The following is a 13,352-nucleotide window of genomic DNA, read 5'->3' as shown; positions in this document are numbered from 1 at the left end:
CAGATTGTATATATGAATAAAATATAATCGCATAACATATTCATTTCTTAAAATGAATTCTAATTGATTTTTGATAAATATAGCACACCAATTTGTACAGTAGATAATAATCGTATCTTTATATTTGTATATAATTTATATATGTATATATATATATATATATATATATATATATATATATATATATATATATATATATATATATATATATATATATATATATATATATATATATATATATATATATATATATATATATATATATATATATATATATATATATATATATATATATATATATATATATATATATATATATATATATATATATATATATATATATATATATATATATATATATATATATATATATATATATATATATATATATATATATATATATATATAACCCGTCTCTGTGGTCTAGTGGTTAAGGCACCGGCGTTCAAAGCTGGGGGCCCGAGTTCGATTCCCGGCATATACATTTTTTCGGCATCGCCAATTTTTCCAAAGGGTAGATAGCTCTGGGGAACCTTGATTTAAGCTACCCCTACCATTGTTCTCTTCATCCATTTCTTTACAATATTTAAATAAAAGAGTTGCCAAAGCTGTTGTACATGTATAACTTTACATATTTGTATACTTTCTCCCATACGTGTACTGTATCAAAGCAATAGCTTTGATCCAGCTGAAGCATGGCGGTTTGTCATTGTTCTAAACCCACCTTCACCCGACAAAGGAAATTGTAATTGGTATAGTGTCGAAAATCTGTCTATCTGACGGTCAATCGGATCGGGGTCGCCCTAGCCACTAACCCGTCTCTGTGGTCTAGTGGTTAAGGCACCGGCGCACAGTGGGCCAGAATGAGTTGAAAGTGCGCCAAAATTATATTCCGTGTTATATTTTCACTTTAACATGTTGATTAAGGGTAATTTTGGGCGTAGAATCTACTGAACATAATTTAAAGCCGATATGACGTCACTTTGATACCAAATTTTGATTGGCTACTTAAAACCTATCTGTGAAAAGACAAATTACGCTAAACAATGTGTAGTATATAAACTTTGTGTTATGTGTTACTTTAAGATTGACCAGAGTGAATGTTGGTTTATGCTTCTCACATGCCTAACAAGTGTGTATGAGATCCTGAAAATAATTATATGGCATCAAAGTGATCATTAGATTAAAAAAATAATTAAAAATCTGAAAAAAAATTTAACCGTGCTTTATCAAGCGGTGTAGACTTGGGTAAAACGCAGAGTATATAGGACCACGAATGTTTTACTGTGAGGAGGGCTTTTGGCTGAAATTAGTAAATTAAATTTTATCTCTGGAAGAGGGGCGGGTAGCCCTTATATGCGTTATCAACCTTTATTTTGTTTGCATTATGCCCGGAATTCATGTCTTTTTCATGGAATGGAAGGGGGAATCGTCCTCGCCGTGCAAAAATGAACGGCAATGAACACCCCACACGGTGCGCTGCGATGAATGTGCGGTATAAAAATGACCGTTTTTGAACAGGTTTTGGGGGTATTTTGCCAAGTAAAATCGGCTCTAACATGAAAACGGGCAAAAACGGGCAGCTAAATTTGGTATCGACTTAAAGCTTAGACATCTGTCAAAATGATGATGATAGGATTTAAACGGAAATCCATGGAAATCCAAACGTTTCTCATGTAAATGCTAAAAACATGGATTATCAGCCTATTTCGAGGAATAATTGTTCTATAAACCTCCTGAAATGTGTCTTTTATCTAATTTGGACCATTTCACACGAAAAAAAAAAATATAACAGGATTATGTGGGTGCCATTTCAGATTCCTACATGAAAAACCTCCCGTGAAATTGCTTGTTTTTCAACTAAGTTGTCATACACGCGGCATTTCGCAAAATGTCACATTTTAAGATTTGAGGTAGGAAATTAACAACCTTTATGCAAATTCCCGAATGAAATATTTTGCTGAAGTATTCTTCAAAGTGTTGTCTTTCAGCTGAGCATGACAAAAATTAAAATTCTGAAATTGCCCAAAATGACTTTTGGCGCACTTTTGTTTCGCCCCGGCCCACTGTGCGGCGTTCAAAGCTGGGGGCCCGGGTTCGATTCCCGGCAGAGACATTTTTTCGGCATCACCAAGTTTTCCAAAGGGTAGATAGCTCTGGGGAACCTTGATTTAAGCTACGCCTACCATTGTTCTCTTCATCAATTTCTTTACAATATATATATATATATATATATATATATATATATATATATATATATATACATATATATATATATCTCTCTCTGGGGAACCTTGCTTTTAGCTTCGCCTACCATTGTTCTCCTCATCCATTTCTTTCACAAAATATAATAGAAATAAAATTGTTGCCAAAGCTGTTTTACATGTTTAATTTCTCACATACGTGTACTGTATCTAAGCAATAGCTTTGATCCAGCTGAGGCATGGCGGTTTGACATTGTTTAAAACCTACCTACACCCGACAGAGAAATTATAATTGGTAGTGTCGAAAATCTTTTTATCTAACGGTCAATCGGATCGGGGTCGCCCTTACCACTAACCCGTCTCTGTGGTCTAGTGGTTAAGGCACGGGCGTTCCAAGCTGGAGGCCCGGGTTCGATTCCCGGCAGAGACATTTTTCGGCATTGGTCACTTTCTTCTTCTTCTTGTCTTCCTTCTTTTTTGTTGTTGTAATTTAAATTTTGGTTATAGGTATTAGTGCCGATAAGCCCAAAGATTCATTCGATAAACTGGCCCTAATATTTTCAACGCTCTTTTATCTGATATTTGATCGTACCCAACGAAAAAATATTGAAGAGGCCAAAAAATTGCCCTTCTCTCTTAATATGAAACAAGACTGATGTGTTGTATTTACAATGCATACTTACCTAATGTACCGCCACATCTTAGAACGTTCTATTGTTTGTGATTATTATCTAAACAAACCGCCCATTCACAGCAAAGAGTCTTCGTTTTCACGCAGTATAATATGCCTTGTATTTTAATATAACGTAGTGTAATTAGTCATATCTTCATGTTTAACTCTTTCTATATCTTTCCTAAATAGATCCTTGTCATTTGATTGGTTGTTTGATATCGATCATTCAGCCCATTTTACAATGAGGTCATCAACCGTGCTATTTTGGATCCATACGATTTTGTCCATTGCACGCGCGCACTGAGTCTGCAGGCACTACAAGTAAAAGCACTCGCGTTTGCAGCGCGCATGCTGTATGTACGTGACAATCAAAAGACCGAGCTCGCATATTTTGCATCGAAATTCATAAAATTCATATGAAAAAGAATCTTTTTTTAGGTGTCATATAAACCAAATAATGAATGTATTTCCATTCGTGCAATGGACAGAATACTTCATTAGGTGAAAGATGGAATGAATGATCCATTCAATTTGGCTACTTGGCTACGCCTCGTTGAATTGATCATTTCATCTTTCAACACATGAAGTATTCTGTCCATTGCACTCATAAACATTCATTATTTGTATACTATTCATTTATCCCTACCTCTCTCCCCTCTGTCTTATCACCCCTCCAACCCCCTCTCTCTACTTTTCCTTCTGTCCCTGAATTTGAAACTTGCATCATCATGTTTTTCACGAAGCATATGTATTTTTAATCCTTTTCATATTTGGACATCGTTCTCAAGCTCTTACAGCTTTAATACGATGATCCGCTCATACATATTCTCTGAATGATTATTCCAATGAAAAATTTTATAAAATGTTGACAATGATGAATAAAATGAAATGAAAAAACAAAACAAAAAAACAAATCAATTATTCACTGACCATGCTGAAGACGACAAATTACATGCATGAATTCTATTTTCAGATTAATTATAACACAAGAATAATCGCAATGCCCCTTCAAATCACCTCGGTTGGAATAACATGTATGTTATGCCAAAGACTGTGCCCCTTGCTATCTTGATTTTTCAGTTACAGCAGCCTTCCATAACATACTATGAAAACATTCATAAACCCTACTCATAATGAAAACAAATATTTCATACTGGATCACTAAGCCATATCAATATAATCCTGCATCAGTAAACAATACATCAGTCGGAAATTCAAATGTCCTTTGTATTTGCCGTCATATCACCGATTAAATAAAATGAATACTCTATTGATGCTATTTTGATAGCTAAATGCAAACATAAGCAACATGTGATTATTATGTCAACGCCATTAACATTATAAGCATTGGCCATCAAATGAAGATATGAAGTAATTCCTTTATAATCAGTTGTCAAATGAAATATGAAATCCTACTTAGATGTACCACCCTTTTGGATATTATTCTGCAATTCTAATCTTTGCCAAAGAAAATTCCCATTAAGTTGGATCTGATGGGGCAAGTGTTTAATAGAAAACGACAGATTTGATCCTAGATATATTGCGGTACTTCCAGATCTTACCAAGAAATACTTAGCTTGAAGACATTTTCGTACCAGTACTGTCGCCAGCTTGATCTTCTAATATTCTTGGAAATGTTGACTTGATAAGGAAATCAGTAATCAGTGCCAAAAAAGACATGACGTTGGCGCTTTTGATTAATCCTAGTTATCCTATTTCTGTCAATTCGGGATCAGATAAAACAATACGTTAGCAAGAAATTCACCCTTTAGTATAGATATCAGTGATATGATCTCCAAATACCCCAAAAATGTTCTTATCAGCAAAGTAATACTGAAGTAGTAACAACTTCAGATTTAAGAAATATAATGATCTACTGTTGAAGAATCTATTCTATCAAACATTTCTTCACGCGGGCGTATTTATAGGTCATATTGTAGTCATATAACATATTTCAAATGCTTGGAATAATTATCAATCTATTCATTACTGAAACGTGTTGTTGTTGTTAGAACCATTCTCTTAATTCGCACTACTATGATGATACTGCAATAGTTAATAACATTTAAACAAATTAACATTTGGCTGAAAGTATTGCACGACAGATTTCTTGTAAACAGAGACGAAAGACGATGGAGATGTTGAAATGTATCGTAGTTCCCCGTCGCTTTTTTTTTCATTTTTAGATTGTTTCACCTTTTTTTATTATACAGACCCTCAATCCCAGACAATAATCTCCTTCTGCACAGACAAAATAAAGTGTATGCACCCTCTCATATAATATTGTACATAAAGAGGCATCAGCTATACAGGATCAGTCAGAGTAGCAGGATGATGACTACTATGACGGAAATAACGGGTGCGATATTCCAAGTATAAGTAGCCCCCATGGAGTATTTATGAGGAGTGAAATTGCAACGTGCCTGGCATGTATGCCATACACTCTAGGTGATTATCCCTCTTCTCTATACACCATAAAAGTAAGGCTACAGGTGCACCTTGGCAAAGGATATGAAGAGAAATGGCGTCGGTTATATCCTCTTTCATTAAATCCCAGATCAGAAAGCCCCCCCCCCTTTTTTTTACAGCCGAGTACAATCGATATGGATTCGAATTATTGCATTCAAGAAATAAATTTGTTATTCTACAACAATTTGATATTCTGTTATTCCCTAACCCTAACCCTATATCTATCAAATGAATATACATATTTCTTGTAACATAATGCAATGATAAATCTGTCTTGCAACATAATTTAGTTACTATGTAGGTTACATTGTAAGGAAGATTACAAATATGGACATATATACGAATTTTTTCCTGGGTGGTTTACCATGTAAATAGTAGATAATTATTGAAGTCCCAAAACGCAAGTGGTGTTTTATTTGACGCCTTTTCCCTCTCTCTCTCATGAATACCAATATAACATCACTGCTCATTCGTCCACATGGTCTCCATTTAATGGGATCCAGGAACTCACCCCCATTTAAAATTGTTGATATTTGAGTCTTGCTATATCATGTGTGATGATTGTAAATTTTAGAACAAAAAAAGAAATAGGCAAAACATTGATGAGTAGGATCACATTTCAAGCTGTGCAAAAAACGGCATACTAAATTACAAACGACTTCTAAAAGAGCCAAATAGATTCCCAACTTTACTCATTTGCTAATCAAGTTGTGGGGGGGGGGGAACGTTATAACCATCGACATGTATTTAATCTACATCTTCAAGTAATATTCCAATATAGCCGAAGCAATAAACATGATTCATATTTCAGTATTGTATATCCAAGTGTTAGATAGATTTGTAGGTATCTTTATTTACAGTTTGATTGACACATTTAAGTGTCACATCTAAACTTCTCAAAAAAAGTTTGGAAATCTGACTTTGATCGATAATCCCTCCACGTGATTAGTAAATATCAATGTGTAATTAATATATATATATATGAATGTATAATTTAATTTTCTTTAAAATGATACCCTACATGATATGATTATGGTTCACATGGAGGTGCAGTGGCTTGAAATGTTGGGCAAGGTCAAAATTCAAAATTTGCAAATTGACACAGTATTCAAAGTCTCTGTTCTTTTTTCCGTGGTGATGAGTGAGTTTCTCAGCGGTTTCTTTTAATTGTTTTCATGCACCTTAACATGGAATCAAACACACCTCTGCACAAGCAAACACATAACAAACAAACAAACATGCATGTGTATTTCAAACCACGACTCAAACCATGTTATCTTACAGAACCATCACTACATAAACCACAACATAACAAAAAATGAAGAAGCAGGGGCTTGATTTGAATGGATTTTCATCTCTATTGACACAGACAAAGGAATCATGTTCCGTATTGACCCTTCATGACTACTTCTGCTCGTTTTGCAGCTTTCCAACTCAGACCTCATCCAACACTTTCGAATCATGCTCTTTTCATAATGGCATGATCATAACAAGCATGGTATCATTTTTAAGAGAATTAAATTATCTTTTAAATGATATCAAATATACATTATGTAATATTGTGAGTTGGGAGATATCAATGGTCAAACTCAGATTTCCAAACTTTTTTTGCTCCTTTTGCAGCTTTTCAATTCAGACCAGTCCTCATCCAACACTTTTGAATCCTGCTCTTTTCGTGATGGCATGATCATAACAAGCATGATATAATTTTAAAGAAAATTAGATGATCTTTTGAATGATGTCAAATATGCATTGTGTAAAATTGGGACTTTGGAGAAATTAATGGCTAAACTTAGATTTCCAAACTTTTTGAGGGGTTTATATAGGATAATAGATTACCACTAAGGAGCATTTTCTATTATAGTAAAAATATTAACGATTATAGTATTCAACATCTATATTGTGCTAAATACAATGTTTCCACACGCTGCATCATATTACCCTGCCCCTAGCATGCATCCTACATTTTCTCTGAAACATTCAACGTTATAAGACTTAAAATTTATTTCATGAAATTATTAGTTAATAGGGTGTACGTAGGTTTTCTAAACGATACATATCAAGTAGTGTATAAAAAGTCGACATGTATCGTTTAGATTATCAGAATGATCTTTCTCTCATAAAATCCAAATATATTCCCAATCCTTTCAAAGTATAGATTAGACCAATGGTATCACATTAACCACACATACTAGCTTATGTATACCCATTGGGGAAGAAAGAAAGCAAAACATATAAAAAGATCTGTCAACGATAACCAATTATAAACACAAGGCTTATTAATTATCAGCTCAAAAGTTATCAACCTAACAAGTCGTTATTAGATGTTTATGCTAACTGCAATTTCTAGATTAATCTAAAGTCAATTTTGTCATAACATTGTATTAATGAAATTGAGGTAGTACCAAATGTCATTTATTTTAATGGGACGTGGTTTCAACAATTACATCACTTTGATGCATTTACGAAGTAGGCCCCTTTCCGGAAGTCATTGATATCATAAAATGGCGAATGTTTACATCATAAAGAAAGACTCAATAAATATAAAACCGACTGAAACATCTATATTCCTAAACCGCATTACTGATTTGATGTGAGCTCTTTTGTCACTGCAAAATGAAGTGCCAGCAAATAACCTACTCGTCCTTGAAAATGCTAATAATAGATTACATAAGACTGTTACATTATACATCTAATTAATGTTATGACATTTCACTGTAGACAAAGGCCTATGTAAATATCATTGCAACGTCGCCTAATGACAATTAATGACATTAAAACATAGTTGTGAAAACTTTCAGTTTGCATTACAAGCATACATCTGAACGTACTACATTTGATAGCATGTTCACGAAATGTGCAGTTTTTCTTGTATGTTTTAGAGGTAAAAAATATGACACAGGATCTGTGTGTTCATGACTATTCCTAGGTGTCTGATTAGCCAAGTCACTTTGGGACTCGATAAGCAGTAAAGTAATATTCCCAATCCCCATAGCAGACGTAATATTTGACATTATAACATTTAAAATCATCATTTCAGAATGACATATACTTACCACACGAAATATTTTGGGCAAAATACAATGAAATGGATTATCAATTGCATTAACCTTGCAACCAATCCAAGTTGTGTACAACTTGAATTGCAGAACTTCAGGGAACACGCATGAAATGAATAATATCAAGGGGTTTTTGTTTTAATTTTCTTAATTTTATAATAATAATAGCTTTTCTTTACACACGCTTCATAACAATGGAGATATATTTTGATGGTTAAAATGAATAGAACGGGAAGGTAGCATTTGGCTTCAATTAGATATCTACGCCACAAATCTGCTACTATAAAGTTGAATACGTATATAATGAGTGATATACAGCTTGTCAAAGTTTTAATTATCACGATTATAGGAGAGGATATGACTGTTCCAGCGAGACCTACACAAACGAGACTTAGCTTTGAATTAGAAAAAAGGGGAAATATGGGTCACAACATAAAATATACTATTTGATATTAAGAAAAAAATGTTAAAGATATTAAAATAGTATCTGTGAAATAGCTCAGGGACGCTTCTTATATCGTTAACCATTTTCCAGGTACACTGCTTATAATGTATAGTGTATGTGACGAAGAAACATGACATTAAATTTTGCTGATGATTTGCTGAAAAATGTTATTCGTACGTGTTTTCATTTTTGTGGATGGGGGTAAGAAAAGTAGTAAAGAATCCTATTACTGCTATTATTATCTACCAAGTAAGCATATGAAAACATACCGGAAATAGATTGTACTCCGAATAGGTCGGTCAATGACCACACTGAATACGCTCCTCTTCAAGTCATTCTTATTACAAAAATGATAAGATACTGATTGAGTAGGAAAGAAGTTGGTTATTTATTTCACGATCATAATACCAGCTACGTAATTGGGAACTTTCACGACAGAGGTAATGAATTCATATTGTATAGGGCAAAGATACCACAGTAATCAAGAAAGTATTGTTTTTCCGATTATTTTATTGAAAACATACCGATATGATTACTCTTTATTGAACAGTATTCAAGTCCCAGGCCCAATGTTGAAATATTTTGGTCTATACCTGTACAAATAGTGCAAAGCAATGAATTAATAAATTCTAATAATAATAAACGTAATCGCCAGACGGTTAAATGACGCTAAAATTACCAAGACAATCCAAAACTATTCAATAACTCCAAATGTACTCCAATATTGTCCCGACATAGCTGCGCATGTTTTTACAGGGATTGAACGGATGAAGGAAATTCTTTCTACCAGTATCCATTTACCCCTGGATTGAGACTGTTAAATGCAGAATACTGTCCTACCAAAGGACATTCGTGCTGCGGTTTGAACTCTTTGGCTTTAAGATCCGGCGACATAACGATCATAGCAGTCTTGATTTAATTGTGTGAGGCGAAAAAATACTAATAATGAAAAGGTAAGTAATACATTAGTTTCGAAAAAGTTTAACGATTAAGGGATTATTTTACTGATACGCTATTCCATATACATTGGAGGCAGCAATGGGAAAACTTGTTCACCGGAAAGGATTTAAAAACCTATCGATAATACTTTTAAATCACTCTCATAACTATGTTCCAGATTTTCATTATTGAAATTATGATTGTTGATAGCTATTTCTAAATTTGATCATGGTGATATTTTTATTGATCAGAATCTTATAGATGATCGGTTTCAGTAAGCGTGAAGTGATTACGTTTTGTTCCGTACTGACTATTGCGTGGGAGATATTTCAAACTGATTAATTGAGCTTTATCTTCTTTTCAATCACATAATTAATCATTAATTAATCAGATCGAGATGTTGGAGTATTTTTCTCACACTTTTCAAAGGAAATAGTCAACATCAAAATCCACATCCAAATATAAATCTTTAAAGCTAATAGGAAATAGAGTGGAAATCGAAAGGTAATTGCGTCAAGAAATCAAATGATAATGACAAATCGGAAATGGCTTTGATATCACCAGTAACAATAAAATATACCAACAGTGGTATTTCAAGCGCTTCATGCTTAGGCCGAAAATCCGTCAACTCGCTTGCAGCAAACGGGCTTTTCGCTTCTTCTTTAAGTCTCCCATCACTGACTTCAATTTTGTTCATTTATTATGGCGCGCAGTTCATCAAATATTTTTATCTGGGCTGTCGTATCCGAGAATAGCACCTTAGGCACTCTGCATGGCTGCAACTAGAGGGTAAAAGAGCAACTGAGACAGGTCGGTGAAGAACTACCGTGCTACCATCCATGGGAACAGACGCTCATATGAGATATATGATAGTGGGACAGGGATGAAATATTGCAGTGACCTTAATCCAAGAAAAAAATTAGATAACGAAAAACTCGAGGACCTTATTGTAGTCGCCTGTTGTAAAAGACTGAAGCAAGCAGCAGAACTCAGAGGAATTTTGGATGTTTGCTAGGCAGTGCCGAATTTCATCCACGCAATGATTTATGATTACGAACGTACGGTTTTTTATAAGAGTTGTTCTTACTGAATTCTGTATGAAGTGAATGTATATTATTGAACAGGGTTGAGTGATCTGTTGATAATATCCTATTATTTATATAATTGTGTCGATAATATGAATTATAATTCATAAAATAAGGAATAATATTCACTATCTCATTTTGAAGAAGAACCATGATCACTATTATTAAAATAAAATGAAAAAAATAATAAAAAAGGTCTTAAGGAAATATACGGAATTAACGGGAAGTAACATTTACATATAAATCTATTTGAAAATACAATATAATGAACTTGATCTATATCTCGGTATCATTATTCATATTGTTGAAGATTTTAAAAGCACAGGATCAAAGAAAATTGCTTACAAATTAAACATGACAATCCATAGATGGAAACAAACACACCCACACTCACGACCACGCAGATTCTTATGTATATAAGCAATACGACTTATGTTATTAAAAGATATACCTACATTGTACATTTTTAGGAAATATAGAAGTGAGGAGCTGTATGAATGTACAAATATATCTCTTCGTTATGACTGTTTTACTAGAGATTGGAATGGGTAGATATATACACGAAACAAGCAAAATTGTACCCCGAGTTTGTTTATCTGTGTATTTGTTATCTGTGCTTTGCATGTTACAGTAAATACACTTGGAATTAACATAACTCAACCTACGCTGAAATGGCAACGACAATCAATGATACGCAAGGGATATGACTTTTTTCTAAATATGGAATTTTATTCACCTGTGATTCCTGGCGTAAGACCTTAATTGGTTTTCTCTTACATCCATTGAGAATTCCTGCGGTGTGGTCAAACCAGATTACTTTCGTTAACGAAAACACCCGCTAGTGATTGACGTTTGGATAAAAAAATGCATAATTGGAGGAGGACAAACTGGAAATGAATTCACTTTTTACGCAGAGGTGGTATGTGTGTATATACACATAAATCTGTATGTATATAACATAATCATGTGCTATCGTAGAACGTTGAACTGTATATAAAAATGTTATAGGATAAAAGCCTGTGCTCTCATCCAGACAATTGATATACTCGTTTAATTCACAAATTGGCATCAAGAAAATGCTTACTGTGGATGCAATGCTACAGTATTATTTATGAAGTGTTCCATCACTGGATTAAATAAACAAGAGTGTCTTTAGAGTTCACCTTATGTTCTTTCTTCTTCTTTTTTTTTAAATGTGTAACCTCCTTAGTTCGTCATTTGCTCTACACAATTTTAATGAAATTTGAATATAATTCCATAATATGAATTCAGGGTGAGGTTTTTCGAGATGTGTAAAAAAATGAAAGGAAATAGAGGTATGGAATAGTGAATTAAGTATTTCTAAGATGATTTGTATGCTATCAGACACGGGGATTGTCTCTTGATGTTTTTAATGGGTTGAGCATTTAAAACGTGATTTGTGGACCAAAAATACTTTCTTATGTATAGTCAAGGTATAGGTATTAAGGGAGTAAATTTTTTGAAATTCGTTTGAACTTCGAAGAAGAACAGATCAAGATGAGACATATTTCATCAGTACCATTGAATATTATTGTCAATACCTATATTTGATCTTTTTAGGTATTAACATCATGCTTACATTTTCATTTATTTGTACTACGTATACCGTTTAGACCTAAATAAACAACCAACAAGACAATGATAAACCACACGAACTGGTTCAATTTTCAATTAGTATATTAAAAGTCCAGAGGTAGGAATCGAGATGGAAAAATAATAGGGAGGATAATTTGTGTGACGTTGCTAGATAAGACTCACCATTTCTTTTCACCTTCTCCGAAGGATTTGGCTTTTCCTCCATATCAGAAATTGACAAATAAATCTCCTGGACTGCAACCAACCACTAACCACCCGCGATCCTCGTCATACGCCGATTACAAATCAACAGAAATACCTCAGTTTGGTCGTTAGTCAGGAAGAGATGGAGAGAGAGAGAGTGTACAGAGTAGAAAATAGAAAGAAAAATAAGATATAGTGAACTCTCACTATTCAACTCTTAGGGCACGTACAAAGTAAGGAGAAGGAAGAATAAAAGGCGACACGTAGACTCCGACAGAAAAGAGCGCCAGACTATGCTGATCGTCCCTGGATGTGCTGTCTATTCATTGGTACGTGTTACTGGTAAATCACATGTACGATGCGAATGACAGTCAGTTGTACAAGTGGTCGTCCCTTAGCGTGGTGGAAAACGATTTGGCGGGAAAATAGGGTCGACCAATGCCCAAAATGTGCGCGCACGCATGGCAACTTGGACGCCATTCTTAATGCATGCGAGATAGACTTACCTAGTATACCAATAAGAATAACAGTATAATAATAAGAAATGAATATTTAACAGATACCGTTTGCATCATATATATGTGTCATTATATATATATATATATATATATATGCATATATTTATCATGCGGTATTTAAAATTGAATTATATTAGACTTATAACAAAACGCAAACTAG

The 13,352-nt window shown here is 33.8% G+C and overlaps 1 non-coding gene across 1 annotated transcript; it reads left to right on the top strand.

Moving 5' to 3' along the window:
* The first annotated feature begins 2,562 nt into the window (after positions 1-2,562).
* Positions 2,563-2,634, top strand: TRNAG-UCC (transfer RNA glycine (anticodon UCC)). The gene has a single exon. It is a non-coding gene; the product is annotated as a tRNA-Gly (tRNA).
* The last annotated feature ends 10,718 nt before the right edge of the window (positions 2,635-13,352 follow it).

This window comes from Lytechinus pictus, chromosome 1 (genome assembly GCF_037042905.1).
Source record: "Lytechinus pictus isolate F3 Inbred chromosome 1, Lp3.0, whole genome shotgun sequence".
NCBI classification, from domain to species: domain Eukaryota; kingdom Metazoa; phylum Echinodermata; class Echinoidea; order Temnopleuroida; family Toxopneustidae; genus Lytechinus; species Lytechinus pictus.
Note: the sequence above shows the minus strand (reverse complement) of the source record. Positions and strands in the feature narration are given on the sequence as shown.